Source organism: Pinus tabuliformis, chromosome Q, assembly GCF_031772625.1.
Source record: "Pinus tabuliformis cultivar Carrire ecotype Pingquan chromosome Q, CPIR1, whole genome shotgun sequence".
Classification (NCBI taxonomy): Eukaryota; Viridiplantae; Streptophyta; class Pinopsida; order Pinales; family Pinaceae; genus Pinus; species Pinus tabuliformis.
In genome coordinates, this window is record NC_142296.1 from 962,381,236 (window position 1) to 962,394,461 (window position 13,226).

Here is a 13,226-nt window from a genome sequence, read left to right on the forward strand (position 1 = left end):
ACGATATTGTTCATTGATCGACCAATACATACACCTCTGAAACTTACTAACTCGCTGCTTGGATCAAAAATGGCCCAGGCTGCGGAGGACAGGTTCTGTGAACTACGACTCGCTCCGTCGGCATATCCAACACATGGCTCCAATGCGTTTGACATCTGCAATAAATGTAAAAAGGTGGATTACTCGACCAAAACAAACACTTTAGCGAAAACAAAAATATAACAAAATCATACTAGTTACTACTACGCGTAGTAACGCTTGAGGTACAACCCATTACGAGGTTGCGCCAGTGGAATTCCGTCACAATCCACCAACTCATAGGCTCCCTTTGCTAACACCCGCTTAACAATATAGGGGCCCATCCATAAAGACTTAAATTTACTTGCTCCCAATTTGTCGGATTCTTGGTCGTAAAGCAAGACCAAGTCACCTTCTGAGAAGACACGGGGTTTGACATTTTTGTCGAACTACGCCTTGACTCGTTTCTTATGGGCTTCGTTAGCCAAAGCAGCATCACGACGGGTTTCATCCAATTGGATTAATTCCAAGAAACGAGCCTCTTCTTCTGAAGTTCCAGGGAGGAGATCAATTGCGAGTTTGAGAGACGAGATTTCACACTGGACTGGTAAGACTACTTCTAGGCCATATACTAGTTGGAAGGGTGTGAACCCGGTTGCATTCCTTACCGATGTTCGGTAAGCCCACAAAGCTGAGTACAGGATTAGGTGCCACCTTCTTTTGTGAACTCCGATCATCCTTTGCAGCATGTGCTTCAGGACATTGTTGATCGCTTCAACTTGTCTGTTGGCCTGCGGATAATATGGAGTAGAGCTGTCGTGAGACAGCCCTAGTTTGGCAGCTAATTCAACCATCATGTGATTGCGAAAATGCGATCCATGATCTGTGACTATAGCCTGTGGTACGCCGAATCTGGCGACTACATGATCGAAAAAGAAAAGGGCAGTTGTTTCACCAGTATTATCTAAAAGAAAAGTGTAGCTGTTTCACCAGTATTATCTAATGTAGGCATCGCCTCGGCCCATTTGGTAAAATAGTCAACTGCGACTATGATATACCCATGCCCCCCGGCCGAGGTGGAGTTACATGTCATGAAATCGATGCCCCATTTGGCGAATGGCCCAACAGCCACTATTGGCTGTAGAGGTGCAGGTGGTCTTCTGGTTTTGCTATCGAAAATTTGCCAAGCATGGCAACTTCTGACTGCGGTTATGCAATCTTTCAACATTGTTGGCCAGAAGTATCATGCTCATAAGATTTTTTGTGCTGTAGCATATCCAGATTGATGCCCCCCACATGCGCCTGAATGACACTCATTCAGGGCTTTTTCGGCCTCCTCATGGGTGAGGCACCTTCTTAGAACCGTATCAATACCACGACGGTAAAGCATATCACCGACGATCATGTAGTCTTTTGCTTGGTATCGAATATGTTTTTGTTCAGAGTGGGAGGTGTTTGGCCTGAATTTTTGGGTTTGGAGATAAATGATTATATCCCCATACCACTCATTTCTTGTAGATATCAGAAACAAACTTTCATCCACGATTGATTCTTCGGATGTTTCATCGTTGGACGACGATGGGAGATCGCATAATAATTCTGCGAAAACTAGAGCTTTCTTTGACTTGGATTTCAAAAATTCCAGATCAAACTCTTGAAGGATTGCTATCCATTTTGAATATTTGCCCCCCAGCAATTGTCGCGACAATATATAAGTCGTGGGGTTGCAATCTGACAGAATGGTAGTCTTCCGAAAGAGGACATAGTGTCGAAACCTTTGTATCGCTTGAACAGCTCCAAGCGCTAGTTTTTCAACATAAGAATATTTGCTTTCTGTATCATTTAAGTTCTTACTTAAATAATAAATAGGATTTTCAATTCCATCGACTTCTTGAACTAAAACCATTGCGATGTTCGTATCTGCTGCAGCCAGATACAGGTTAAAATCTCTTTGATAATCAGGGGCGTACATTAATGATGCTTTCATTAGGGAATCTTTTAAAGCATCAAAGGAAGCTTGCGCGACCTGATCCCAGACAAAGGGTACCTCCTTTTTCAAGAGACGAGTATAACCTTTAGCAAGTTCAGCGTAATTCGGAATGAACCTCCTCAGAAAGTTCGCTTTCCCTTGGAGTTTCTGAATCTGAAGCAAGTTCGAAGGTGGAGGCAAATTTATGATTGCCTGGACCTTACACGGGTCGAGACGAATCCCATCCTTGGAGACCACAAAGCCAAGTAAACGACCAGAACTGACGCAAAATACACATTTGTGCGGATTGAGTCGTATCTTGTAGTGTCGGAAACGTAGAAATATCGCTCTTAAATGCTGTGGATGATCAGTCTGCTTTCGCAAATGAGCCGGAAGGTCGTCGAGGTAAGGTTGAACGATGCTTTTGATGTCATGGAAGGTATAATTCATTGCCCTCTGAAACTTCGCCCCTGCGTTCTTTAAACCAAAGGGTAATTTTTGATATGCGAATGTGCCCCACAGACAAATGAATGCAATCTTTGACTGGTCCTGTGGACGGATATTTATTTGATTATACCTGGAGAATCCATCCATGAATGAAAAGATTTCGCATCCGGCGCATTCATCAATTATCTGGTCAATGAAGGGTGTAGGGTAGTTGTCTTTTGGACAAGCTTGATTTACATCCCTATAATCGACGCACACTCTAATTGTCCCTTCTTTTTTCATAACAGGGACAATATTCGATACCCAATCGGTTAGCGGAACCGGGTAGATGAAACCAGCATGGAGGAGTTTTTCAAATTCTGCCTTAATGGCAGCGGCTTTCTTGGGGTGCACCTGCCTTAGCCGTTGCCATACTGGTTTGACATCTGGATACATCTTAATTTCGTGTTCAACGATACTCGAGTCGATGCCTGGCATTTCACTGTATGACCAAGCAAAGACATCTCTGAATTCGCGAAAAAGAGCGTTATATATTTCCAGTTCTGAAGGAGAACAACATTTGCCGACATAAATATTCTCTACAACATCTATTTTGGTCGAGATATTTATGGCTATAGTCTCTTCAATGTTGGACAAGTTTCGCTCAGAATCCACCGTATTTACAGTATTTGATAGAAAATCAACTACTGAAGGATGGTAAAGGTCATTTTGAGTATCTTCTTCATAATTCGGAAGAAGAGAATGATGGTGGGAATCATTCCATGGTGTTCCTTCAATTACCATTGCTTGGAGAATTCCTTCGTCGGTGCCATGCACTTGCGACCAAGGATCTGAAGGAGTACCATATTCTCTAGACCTATCTATCCAAACGCTTGATGAGCGTTGATTTGGGTTTGCCTCCCATGCTAGAAATATTGATTGCTATAATATTTCCATCGGGCTTGGGGGAAAAACCATTGCATGATCCATGTTGATATCGTTTTCTGAGATCTTTGTGGAAGATATCATGTTGCAGGTTCCTATTGATGCTACTTCCGCCCGATTGATTGGAGGTGGAAGAGTGAAAGTTCCCATTAATATAGGATCTTTTAGTAGGCCTACTCCGATATTCTGAAGCGAATGGGGGCTTCCATGGATCATGGGAATGCTTCCTGTAATTTGAGAACCATTGGGGAGGAAGTTTTGTTGATCGACGATTGTAATCCCTCCCTGAAAGGGAAATGCAATCTTTCTAAAATAGGTCGAAACAACAGCTGCCATGGCATATATCCATGGTCGTCCCAGTAGGATGTTGTAATCAAGATTCCCATCGATGACTTCAACATCTATTTCTATTGTTTTCCCTCCTAGTTCAACTTTTAAGTTATTTAGGATACTGTATGGGGTATATGTCCTTCCGTCGAATGCTTTTAATGTCGTCGCAGACCTCGACAAGGTTGGAGATCCTAAAGTTTTCTAGCAACTCATCGACATAATACATGTAGATGCCCCCTCATCAATAATCGTTCGGTGAACAGTTTTGTTGAGGGCTTTCACTTGAACAAGGAAAGCTAATTGAGCTGGTAACTGACGATCGTACCCTTTGTGGTCGAAGGATACAAGATTGGAATCCTTTGGATCAATCCCACCAATGGCCGATAACAAAGCCTGCCTTTGGGATGGGAAATTTTGTAGTACTTCAAGAGTCGACATAGCGGATGGCGATTGGGCCAAATCTTCCACTATGTTATAATATTGCGCCGCTCTAGCGCGGGGATTAAATGTCGACTTGTGTACTACTCCCTTTGGCGGTTTTATTGTCAATTCAGGGATGGTGGGTGGTACAAATTCTGTCGAAGTTGTTGTCGAACTACTTGGTTGATCTTTATCCTCGTTGTTCGACAGCTGCGGATTCTCGTAATCTTTGTTCCTTGTCGAAATCAAAGCATCATTCTGTTGTTTTGAAATCGACAACATTAGCACTTGAGACGAGGAAGCATTTCCACTTTCAACCAGATTTGTTCCTGGATTTGGAAACGGATCAGTTAACACTACTGAGGTTTTCAAACTTTTAAAGAATCTCTTAAGCTCAGCTTTGTATGGACATTCTTTCGTCCAATGATCCTCATCGCATATATGACACCCTGCAGGGGGTTTCCTATTTCCAGGAGGGTTTGAAGAAGATTTTTCAGGAGATGACTCATCCTGTTTCTTCTTCTTCCCTTTGCCTTTCTTCTTGCTTCCTGGTTGTTTGGTTTCTTTGCCCTTATCTGTCGATACGGCATTTACTTTCGAAGCAAGAAGTTCGTCTTTTGCATTTTGACCTGAAATATTACGGGCTTTCTTGGATGTAGCCTTTGTCGATTTCATGTCTGTCATGCCAATCACGCCATCGCCGGCGTGAGAGTCATTGTTCGATTTAGGAGGAGGAGGAATTGAGAATTCCGGTCTAGGGGCGTCAGGAATTTTGTCGTAGAGCATGCCGGACTGAGTGTAAATCAAGTCCAGATATTGTGCACAAGCGATCACTTGCTCTTCCGTTACGACTCCCCCCTTTGCCACATCTTCCGTGATGGAAGGCAGTAATGACTTGATAAACCATTCAGCTAATAGCTGATCGGGAACGTATGTTTTCACCATCCTACGACGATGTCGCCACTCATGTATATGATCAGATATGTGAGTGGCCGTTGTCTGTTTGAAGTTGGTAAGCAGTTATGTTCCCATTTCATACCTTATTGGTAATTGAAAATGGGTTAAAAAGGTTGTGGCTAAGGTACTGAAGTTGTCGAACGAAGCTCTAGGCAATTCAATGTACCATTTTGCCGCTGGACCCGTTAACGTCCTCTGAAAGAGGTGAAGTCTTATCAAATCATCATTTATGGTGTTTTATGAACACCATAGATGAAAGGTCATCACATGATTCGATGGATCTTCACCCGGATTTCCATTAAATTTAGGAATATCTGATGGAAGTTTATGCGGAATCGCTGGCCACCAAGGGGCATAAGCAATTGGATCGTTTGTTAACCGGTTTAAATCAGGTAACTCTAAAGTTGCCACGAACGGTAACTGTTGATTCAGGTTAGGTGAAGCATACCCAAGATACGATGGAATCGCCTGCGAAGTTGGTCTTTGCATACCGGCATAATGCATTTGATGCTGGTATGTTTGATAAGGTTGGTGGACTTGACCATTATAAAATGGTTGGTTTTGACCGTTTTGAATGTACGGCTATCCACTATTCGCAAAGATCTGCTGCTCAGCACCTTGGTATACTTGTTGGAATTGTGGTTGTTGGTATTGCACCAGCCACGGTTGTGAAGCCATGTGTTGTTGCCCGATACTAACTATTTGACCAAGGTGAGGGGTAATTGTACCCGCTTGGACCTGTGTCGACCCATTAGTCGGCGATTGTGGTTGAGTCGCAAGGTCAAGGGGCTGTTGCATTACAACCTGAGAAACCTGAGGTTGGCATACAACAGGCAGCACTTGAACTTGCGACACCGTCATAATAGCTGGCGTAGTCGGGATATTCGACATAGGTACGCATTGTTGCATCGAATACACAACTCTTGGTTGTTGAGGTAGTACAGGTACCCAACCACTTGAAGTAATTCCAGTATAACCTAAATGTTGTTGTGAACTCCTGTATGGATATCCTCCCGGTGGGGATAATGACAGGGCATACTGCCCCCCATATGGTGGTAATCCAGAACTCAAGGGAATTGTTTGCCCTTGGGGACCGGACTGCCCAAATTGACCTCCAAATGGATCAATTTGTTGAGACTCAACATAAGAGTTTCCGGATATTATTCCGGATGAACAAACAGGAACGGACCAGACTGTCAAAATAGCCCCTGGGTGGGCTCTTTCTAGCGGTTGTGAGCTAGTTGGGACAGATGGTATGCCAGCAAACATTGTCGGAGTGATATCAAGGAGTTCTATCGTCGCTGTGTCAGAAGACACAGTCCTAGATGTTGACGGTTGTTCAGACATTTGTATTCTATCCAAAAGATTACCTAGCGATTCTACAGGGACTTCTGCTGGTGTTAGACAAACTTCTGATGTCGAAGGATATAGAGTGATCCCGACTCCAAAGTGCGTTAGAGTACTTATTTGAGGATCTTCTACAATTTCTTCTATTGCAATCAGACCAGGTGGAAGGGGAAGACCGTCAGGTCCGTAAAATATTTCTGGTGCTGAAGAAGCAGCGACAGATGTTTGAAGGGCAAGACTCTCTGAACCGGTTATAGGTGGAACTAATTCAGTAACACAAGTGCTTACTCTCAAACTAGGATCAGTACCACTGTCTTTCTGTGGCTGTTGAACTTATTCTGTTGAGGCAAGGATTCCAGAAATGTTTGGAGTAACCGGAGTCTCTGGTATGTTTGATAAGGTTGGTGGACTTGACCATTATAAAAAGGTTGGTTTTGACCGTTTTGAATGTACGGCTATCCACTATTCGCAAAGATCTGCTGCTCAGCACCTTGGTATACTTGTTGGAATTGTGGTTGTTGGTATTGCACCAGCCACGGTTGTGAAGCCATGTGCTGTTGCCCGATACTAACTGTTTGACCAAGGTGAGGGGTAATTGTACCCGCTTGGACCTGTGTCGACCCATTAGTCGGCGATTGTGGTTGAGTCGCAGGGTCAAGGGGCTGTTGCATTACAACCTGAGAAACCTGAGGTTGGCATACAACAGGCAGCGCTTGAACTTGCGACACCGTCATAATAGCTGGCGTAGTCGGGATATTCGACATAGGTACACATTGTTGCATCGAATACACAACTCTTGGTTGTTGAGGTAGTACAGGTACCCAACCACTTGAAGTAATTCCAGTATAACCTGAATGTTGTTTTGAACTCCTATATGGATATCCTCCTGGTGGGGATAATGACAGGGCATACTGCCCCCCATATGGTGGTAATCCAGAACTCAAGGCAATTGTTTGCCCTTGGGGACCAGACTGCCCAAATTGACCTCCAAATGGATCAATTTGTTGAGACTCAACATAAGAGTTTCCGGATATTATTCCGGATGAACAAACAGGAACGGACCAGACTGTCGAAATAGCCCCTGGGTGGGCTCTTTCTAGCGGTTGTGAGCTAGTCGGGACAGATGGTATGCCGGCGAACATTGTCGGAGTGATATCAAGGAGTTCTGTCGTCGCTGTGTCAGAAGACACAGTCCTAGATGTTGACGGTTGTTCAGACATTTGTATTCTATCCAAAAGATTACCTAGCGATTCTACAGAGACTTCTGTTGGTGTTAGACTAACTTCTGATGTCGAAGCATATAGAGTGATCCCGACTCCAAAGTGCGTTGGAGTACTTGTTTGAGGATCTTCTACAATTTATTCTATTGCAATCAGACCAGGTGGAAGGGGAAGACCGTCAGGTCCGTAAAATATTTCTGGTGCTGAAGAAGCAGCGACAGATGTTTGAAGGGCAAGACTCTCTAAACCGGTTATAGGTGGAACTGATTCAGTAACACAAGTGCTTACTCTCAAACTAGGATCAGTACCACTGTCTTTCTGTGGCTGTTGAACTTATTCTGTTGAGGCAGGGATTCCAGAAATGTTTGGAGTAACCGGAGTCTCTGATGTCGTTGGAACACTTGTTCTAACTTTGATAGGAGACTTGGAACCGGTTAAACGAGTTCGCTTTTTCCGTACTGGTTTCGCTTCCGGAGACAAAAATGGTTGACTCGTAAGCCTCCGCGAACGATGGGGTTTCAATTGACTTTCTTCCACGATTGCGGATTACTCGATCAACTAAAATAAAAGGGAAAGTATGTTTCCGTATTAAATTAATTTTAGATGCTTTTGACACAACTTGTTTTTTCAGTTTTTAAGAGTCGAGAAAAAACAAAAGATGACTCTAGTCTCCTTCGATTTTTAATGAGCCTGAAGTGACAAGTGCTCAGATGGACCTTTTCCGTTAAGGAGTCTGAAAAGGAACGAAAGGGACTGCTCTGGAGGTCTAGGCAGAGGGAGTACCAAACGAATCGCAAAACTGCAAAATACTTTTTACGGTACGGCAGTCAATCTTCCCGAATGCTGTGTTCGGTGCATTGCGATCAGTAGGGCGGCCGACACGGCTTCCTATGGATAAAAGGTTTTAAGCCTATAGGGGTCTCCCAATATATACTCGACGGTACGTGGGAGCACAAGTCCGTACTGGCACTTATTGTCTCAAAGTGGAGGAATCACCCAACCATTAGTGAGGACAACAATTACCAGGCTTTACGACGCCGGAATACGTCTCTAGCCTAGACCTCTAAATGTTGTGTGTTAAGTTCCAAAGCGTTGTTAAGTTCATTGAGTTTATTTTAAGTTGATCTTTCTTATGAAGTTTGCCTTTTGGGATCACCACGAGATGTAGATATAATTCTTAAAATGCAATCTAAAGATGATAAACAAACTTCTATCTCTTTTCAGCAATGAAAATCCTAGCTACAAGGGAAAAGAAAGACACAATCTTTTCGCAAAAAGCAAAGAGCACACTATAAATTCACTTTTCCTAAATCAAGCCAAACAGACTGTCAATATGCAAATGCACATGCATGTGTTTTGTTTTTTCACTTTCTTAATATTGATGCCTAAAAAGAAAGTTGTTGTACAAATTCTAATTTGCTTTCAAGTGAAAAACACAAACAAGTTTCTTTTCGAAATCAAAAGGTAGAGATGATTACGACACTTTATGATTTTGAAATAAACACTCATTTCGACACTAGAAATTCACAAATTCAAACCAAAGGAAAAATTAAAAGCATAATCGACTGTCAACAACAAATAAACTTTCTCCTATGATCAAAATCGACACTTGTGATAGATCTAAATCAAAGGACGACAGTATGACTATTCTACTTTTGCAATGGAAAACTGTAAATGATGTAACAAACACACAAAAACATCTACAGTTTCTCTTATACAACTGAGGCGGAATTACAGCAAAGAAAAGGGGTTTTTAAACAGACACACAGACTGATCACAGGCTACAAAAATCAGAGACAAAACTGAAAAAATTGAGCAAAGAACCTCAGCTGCACAAGGCTAGGCTGATCAATGCACCTGCTACACAGAGAAACTAGATTGCAACGCAAGTTTCCCTCTCGGGAACTGCGCTGAAATGCAGGAACTCTTCACAGTACCTGCGCTGGGGCAGAAACGAGAATTCTATCAGGTTCTGGGTCACGGTTTGCAGTTTAATCTATGGTTTTTGGCCAAGTAAAAGCAATCAGTAATGCACAATCAGAGGGTAGATTTAAAGGAGGTCTAAGAGCTATCACAAAGGGCAATCAGATCATTTGTGAATCAGCTGTTCAAGTCATAAATAGATCCAGTGAATAGATTGAAGTAGCAGATTTCTACTTTGCATTTGTTAATGGCAAATGTAGTTCGATTTGCTACTTCTAAGTTTATGAAACAAACAACAAGAGAAACACAAACGAACTAACTAGAAAATCATCCCCAGCGGAGTCGCCATTTTGTTAACAGGAAAAGTTTCTATTCAGAACGACTCTATCCCACTAAGGTGTGACAGTGACCTTAGAAACAAACAGAGAAAACTACTTTTGTATTCTTCTTTATGAACTATAAACAAAGAGAAATAGGATGAACCAACCTGTGTCTTGCGCTAGTCCTTTGATCCAATCTCTCTCCTCTTTGACAGCTTCCAGCTACCTGCTCCTTTACTTGCCCAGCTTCACCAAGTACCTGCAAGATCACAGAAGAAGGAAACTATACAAAGAAATGGGTTCATACTCATAAAAAGCTTAGGATCATATTTAAGCTAAACATACAAATGTAACAAACATCAATGATACACAAGCATGTAGCAGAAACTCAAATAGTTTTATTGATATAACAAGAAGATCCAGGAGGAGTTACAACCGATGATTCCTGATCCAGCATCAACCTCCCAGCAGAGAAGCCCCTCTTCACCTCCAACAAAGCATAAATCACCCAATACTTTGATATCTATCTCAAAGCCAACAGCAATTCTTTGCAATGTACAATATTCCAGCCTCTGGATCTCTGGGATGAGGGATCCATATATAGATGTATGCAAGGAGTATGAGTCAGCTTATGATTTGACTAGTGTCTTCTCTCTGTCAGTTCTTGCTTCCACTTGGAGACTGAGAGCCTCTTACTCATCCTTGGTTGAATTCAGTGAGGCAAGTGTCATTGGAGAAGATTCTGGAAGCTTCCATTGTCTCTCCACCTCACGGAATGACTCTGCCACTTGTCATTTCCCGCTCAACGCACCCTGGTAGTGCATTTAGGTGTGTTGCAATGCACCTAGACCTGGGTGTTATGCAACGCACTTGGCTAGTGGAGCATCTGAAATGATCCTGATTTGACTGATTCTGAGCAGTTTCTGGTGGAGAACTTCTGGGAGAAGCTGTAATTTGTTGACCTTGTTCCTTTAGGAGTTAGAAAAACACTTTTAGGGACTTAGGAGCCCTTGGTTTATGGACATTTCATGCTTAGAGCTGTAAGGCACAAAAATGTCTATAACAATTGGGTACCTGCATGAAACGTTGTGTAAGCCTGACCGGTGGATATTGACATACCCCTGTTAATCTTCTAGATCTTCCTTGAAGTCTCCTGCAAATATATCCATGATCTCTTTCCATGTTAACTTCATGCCCTTCTCAATGAAAAATTGAGTTTCTACATAAATAGGTAAACTCACTGACACATGCTCAACTGCATCCCTAGTGCTACTTTCAATAGTATCCTTTGATGCAACTCTCTTGGAAGCCATGTTACCTATAACTGTGAAGAGTTGTTGAACAAATATTGTACTTGGAGACAAAGAGGACACTCATGGCATGCAAATATTAGTGTGAAATCAAAAACACTTCAACAACAGATCAAACGACAAGCTAGTCAACTGCTTGGAAGAATTGCACAATACTAGCTCTCAGAGGTGACTGATTGCCTACTAGTTCTGAGCATTGCATAGTCCTAGTTGCCAGTGGGGAGGTGTTGTTGAATTGAACTACGAAATGCACATTTCAGTTGGGCTCAGGCCAACAAAGGACTGCGCATTGTACAATCCCAGTGACCAAGGCTTAGGACTGGCTCTTGGAACTATGCAGTTCGTAGTTGGAGCTAGACCTTGGCAGCCTCTGCGTAATTCTTGGAGCCAAGGCAGAGCCTTGAGATCAAGAAATGTGCAGTGCATGTCTAGGAAAAGATAGATCCGGGCCAAGGAAGCTCAGATCTTCCCAAGGGCAACGCAAAAATGAGCAAATTTGAAATTAAAAGTGAATGTGGGTGAAGATATGAGTGAATGATGATGCATGCAAATAAAAAAAGTGTGGGAATAAATGATACTGAAGAAAAATGAAGCATGTGGAGAGATTCATTGCAACAACGACCGTTAGTGCAAAAATTGGGTTATGCATGCGACACTTGGGAAAGGAAATGCAAGACTTAAAACATCACTTCTACATGCTAGAACAAATCAAAACGCCAACTTTCGTTCAATAAAATGGGTAAAACAATACTCTCACAAGCCAAGCAAATAAAAGTGACAAAAAAAGCAGTAAAAGACTAGAAAAGCAAGACTTCCCGGAAAAGTTGCGAAAACTGTGTCAAAGGTTCCTAGATCTCCTCAGGAATGTCAGAGCTCCAAGATCGAATGTGAAAATGAGCTCTGGGGCATCCATTAAATAGATTTGGTCAATTTAGGGTTTATGATGCGAAGGCAAAAAATCTAGGAAAAAACGACACATGGCAGCAGTTTCCAAAAATAACTCAAGTGTAACTCTGACTGCTAAAAATAGACCCCTATTTTTTAGGTATGTTTTTTAGATTTTTTTTCTTTTTTCTTTTTTGGGAAAAAGATTCCATGCATGCACAGAGAGATTGAGTTGTTCCCAAGGAAACTAGACAATTCACTAGCAGATGCATCAGACAGTTGTTGAGGGAAAGCTTCTATGCAATTTCTAGGTTGAGTGGCTCAGGCTACCTCTCATGCTCTTTGCAGTTTCCCAACTGAAGGCAAGCTGTCAACTAGCTCTGTGCAGTTTTGGAGCTGAAGGCTCATTGCGGGCTTCAACTACACAATTCCTGGACTGAAGGCTGGTTGCCCTCATGGATTGTGCAGTTCACTAAGGCAGGCCCAGAACCAGTTGAAACTAATTGAAGAGATCAACTTGCGGGTTAGATAGAAAATAAAGTTAGAAAACACAAGATGTAAGCAAAAGATAAAACTCAATTAAAGCACAAGTACGTAGGTCAGCGTAAGATGAGCTGCTATGATTTGAGGAGGGAGGCTCCAAAATGAAGCATAGGCAAAATTTTGGAGGCTGTTTGTAGCTGCTACAACACATACTTAGGAAATGGTCCCATTGCTTGCAGGTAAAAGAGAATTGTAGAATAAATGGGTTTACAAGTTGAAGGAAGAATGTGAAGGAAAAAAAAATTACAAGGCTAGACTTGCAGTATAGGGGTTTGTACAAAAGAAAGCTATAGATTTTGATGGAATGTTTTCTCATGTTGTCAAAATGACTTCAATTAGAGTTACTATTTTAATTCTAGTGGCAGTAGAAGATTTTAATTTTGAGCAGTTAGACGTAAATGTATGATATGAAATGGGGACCTAAAGGCTTCTTGTCAACTTACAAGAACCTATCCCACTCCAAAGCTTATATATATTCCCAAGATCTATTCTTATGATTGATAATTGTGGAATTAAAAGTGCTTGAAATAGGTGTATGCTTGTGTTTGTCTTTAATTGCCTTAAGTTTATTTGCTTAAACGGATATATAAACACTCATATCAGTAAGATGCAA